The sequence below is a fragment of the Calliopsis andreniformis genome, unplaced genomic scaffold, assembly GCF_051401765.1.
Source record: "Calliopsis andreniformis isolate RMS-2024a unplaced genomic scaffold, iyCalAndr_principal scaffold0019, whole genome shotgun sequence".
Classification (NCBI taxonomy): Eukaryota; Metazoa; Arthropoda; class Insecta; order Hymenoptera; family Andrenidae; genus Calliopsis; species Calliopsis andreniformis.
The window spans coordinates 13793496-13798051 of record NW_027480431.1 but is presented as its reverse complement, the minus strand read 5'-3'; positions in this window follow the sequence as shown (position 1 = coordinate 13798051).

The following is a 4556-nucleotide window of genomic DNA, read 5'->3' as shown; positions in this document are numbered from 1 at the left end:
TCATTTCTATGTACCGGGCAACATAGGCTTCGCTCTAGGGTGTTGCTCCACCAGATCGAATAGCTAGGGACTTAGAGGTCAGCGCCAGTAGCATAATATATAATAAACATACAACAGTTGTTCCATCGTATAAAGCGAATAATTGCAACCAGTGTGAAGCTAATGGTCATTTCTACGTTCCGCGCAACCTAGGCTTCACTCTACGGCGTTGCTCCACCAGATCGAATAGTTAGGGCCTAAGAAGTCAATGCCAGAAGCATAAAATACCATAAAAATACAACAGCTTTTCCATCGTATAACAGGCATTATTGCAACCAGTGTGAAGGTACTGGTCATTTCTATGTACCGGGCAACCTAGGCTTCGCTCTAGGGTGTTGCACAGCCAGATCGAATAGCTAGGGACTTAGAGGTCAGCGCCAGAAGCATAAAATATAATAAACATACAACAGTTGTTCCATCGTATAACAGGCATAATTGCGACCAGTGTGAAGGTAATGGTCATTTCTACGTTCCGTGCAACCTAGGCTCCACTCTAGGGCGTTGTTCCACCAGAACCAATAGCTAGGACCTATGAAGGCAACGCCAGAAGCATAAAATACAATATAAATGCAACAGCTTTTCCATCGTAAAGCATTAATAATTGCAACCAGTGTGAAAGTAATTGTCATTTCTACGTTTCGAGCAACCTAGGATTGACTCTAGGGCGTTGCTCCACCAAATCGAATAGCTAGGGCCTTAGAAGTCAACGCCCGAAGCATAAAATACAATAAAAATACAACAGCTTTTCCATCGTATAACAGGAATAATTGCAACCAGTGTGAAAGTACTGGTCATTTCTACGTTCCGGGTAACCTTGGCTTCACTCTAGGGCGTTGATCCACCAGATCGAATATGTAGGGCCTAAGAAGTCAACGCCAGAAGCATATAATACTATAAAAATACAACAGTCCTTCCATCGTATAACAGGAATAATTGCGACCAGTGTGAAGGTAATGGCCATTTCTACGTTCCGGGCAACCTAGGCTTCGCCCTAGGGCGTTGCTCCACCAGATCGAATAGCTAGGGTCTTGGAGGTCAACGCCAGAAGCATAAAATACAATAAAAATACAACAGTTTTTCCATCGTATAACAGGAATAATTGCAACCAGTGTGAAAGTACTGGTCATTTCTACGTTTCGGGTAACATTGGCTTCACTGTAGGGCGTTGATCCACCAGATCGAATAGTTAGGGCCTAAGAAGTCAACGCCAGAAGCATAAAATACTATAAAAATACAACAGTTTTTCCATCGTATGAAGCGAATAATTGCAGCCAGTGTGAAAGTAATTGTCATTTCTATGTACCGGGCAACATAGGCCTCGCTCTAGGGTGTTGCTCCACCAGATCGAATAGCTAGGGACTTAGAGGTCAGCGCCAGTAGCATAAAATATAATAAACATAAAACAGATGTTCCATCGTATAACAGGAATAATTGCGACCAGTGAGAAAGTAATGGTCATTTCTACGTTCCGTGCAACATAGGCTCCACTCTAGGACGTTGGTCCACCAGACCGAATAGTTAGGACCTATGAAGTCAACGCTAGAAGCATAAAATTCAATATAAATGCACAGTTTTTCCATCGTAAAGCATGAATAATTGCAACCAGTGTGAAAGTAATGGTCATTTCTACGTTTCGGGCAACCTAGGCTTCACTCTAGGGCGTTGCTCCACCAGATCGAATAGCTAGGGCCTTAGAAATCAACGCACGAAGCACAGAATACAATAAAAATACAACAGTTTTTCCATCGTATAACAGGAATAATTGCAACCAGTGTGAAGGTAATGGTCATTTCTACGTTCCGGACAACCTAGGCTTTCATCTAGTTCCTTTCTCCACCAGATCGGATAGCTAGGGCCTTAGAAGTCAACGCCCGAAGCATAAAATACAACAAAAATACAACAGTTTTTCCATCGTATAACGGGAATAATTGCAACCAGTGTGAAAGTGATGGTCATTTCTGCGTTCCGGGCAACCTAGGCTTCACTCTAGGGCGTTGGACCACCAGATCCAATAGTTAGGGCCTAAGAAGTCAACGCCAGAAGCATAAAATAATATAAAAATACAACAGACCTTCCATCGTATAACAGGAATAATTGCGACCAGTGTGAATGTAATGGCCATTTCTACGTTCCGCGCAACCTAGGCTTCGCCCTAGGGCGTTGCTCCACCAGATCGAATAGGTAGGATCTTGGAGGTCAACGCTAGAAGCATAAAATACAATAAAAATACAACAGTTTTTACATCGTATAACAGGAATAATTGCAACCAGTGTGAAAGTAATGGGCATTTCTCCGTTCCGTGCAACCAAGGCTTCACTCTAGGGCGTTGATCCACCAGATCGAATAGTTAGGGCCTAAGAAGTCAACGCCAGATGCATAAAATACTATAAAAATACAACAGTTTTTCCATCGTATAAAGCGAATAATTGCAACCAGTGTGAAAGTAATTGTCATTTCTATGTACCGGGCAACCTAGGCTTCGCTCTAGGGTGTTGCTCAACCAGATCGAATAGCTAGGGACTTAGAGGTCAGCGCCAGAAGCATAAAATATAATAAACATACAACAGTTGTTCCATCGTATAACAGGAATAATTGCGACCAGTGTGAAGGTAATGGTCATTTCTACGTTCCGTGCAACCTAGGCTGCACTCTAGGGCGTTGTTCCACCAGAACCAATAGTTAGGACCTATGAAGGCAACGCCAGAAGCATAAAATACAATATAAATGCAACAGCTTTTCCATCGTAAAGCATTAATAATTGCAACCAGTGTGAAAGTAATTGTCATTTCTACGTTTCGAGCAACCTAGGATTGACTCTAGGGCGTTGCTCCACCAAATCGAATAGCTAGGGCCTTAGAAGTCAACGCCCGAAGCATAAAATACAATAAAAATACAACAGCTTTTCCATCGTAATACAGGAATAATTGCAACCAGTGTGAAAGTACTGGTCATTTCTACGTTCCAGGTAACCTAGGCTTCACCCCAGGGCGTTGCTCCAACAGACCGAATAGTTAGGGCATTAGAAGTCAACGCCCGAAGCATAAAATACAATAAAAATACAACAGCTTTTCCAACGTATAACAGGAACAATTGCAACCAGTGTGAAAGTACTGGTCATTTCTACGTTTCGGGTAACATTGGCTTCACTGTAGGGCGTTGATCCACCAGATCGAATAGTTAGGGCCTTAGAAGTCAACGCACGAAGCACAAAATACAATAAAAATACAACAGTTTTTCCATCGTATAACAGGAATAATTGCAACCAGTGTGAAGGTAATGGTCATTTCTACGTTCCGGACAACCTAGGCTTTCATCTAGTTCTTTTCTCCACCAGATCGGATAGCTAGGGCCTTAGAAGTCAACGCCCGAAACATAAAATACAATAAAAATACAACAGTTTTTCCATCGTATAACGGGAATAATTGCAACCAGTGTGAAAGTACTGGTCATTTCTACGTTCCGGGTAACCTGGCCTTCACTCTAGGTCGTCGCTCCACCAGATCGAATACTTAGGGCTTAAGAAGTCAACGCCAGAAGCATAAAATACAATAAAAATACAACAGCTTTTCCATCGTATAACAGGCATAATTGCAACCAGTGTGAAAGTACTGGTCATTTCTACGTTACGGGTAACTTTGGCTTCACTCTAGGGCGTTGATCCACCAGATCGAATAGTTAGGGCCTAAGAAGTCAACGCCAGAAGCATAAAATACAATATAAATGCAACAGCTTTTCCATCGTAAAGCATGAATAATTGCAACCAGTGTGAAAGTAATGGTCATTTCTACGCTCCGGGCAACATACCCTTCACTCTTGGACGTTGCCCCACGAGATCGAATAGCTAGGACCTAAGAAGTGAACGCCAGAAGCATAAAATACAATATAAATACAACAGTTTTTCCATCGTATAAAGCGAATAATTGCAACCAGTGTGAAGGCAATTGTCATTTCTACGTTCCGCGCAACCTAGGCTTCACTCTAGGGCGTTGCTCCACCAGATCGAATAGCTAGGGCTTTAGAAGTCAACGGCCGAGACATAAAACACATTAAAAACACAACAGTGTTTCCATCGTATAACGGGAATAATTGCAACCAGTGTGAAAGTACTGGTCATTTATACGTTCCGGGTAACCTTGGCTTCACTCTAGGGCGTTGATCCACCAGATCGAATAGTTAGGGCCTAAGAAGTCAACGCCAGAAGCATAAAATACTATAAAAATACAACAGTTTTTCCATCGTATAAAGCGAATAATTGCAACCAGTGTGAAAGTAATTGTCATTTCTATGTACCGGGCAACCTAGGCTTCGCTCTAGGGTGTTGCTCCATCAGATCGAATAGCTAGGGACTTAGAGGTCAGCGCCAGAGGCATAAAATATAATAAACATACAACAGTTGTTCCATCGTGTAACAGGAATAATTGCGACCAATGTGAAGGTAATGGTCATTTCTACGTTCCGGGCAACCTAGGCTTCGCCCTATGGCGTTGCTCCACCAGATCGAATAGCTAGGGACTTGG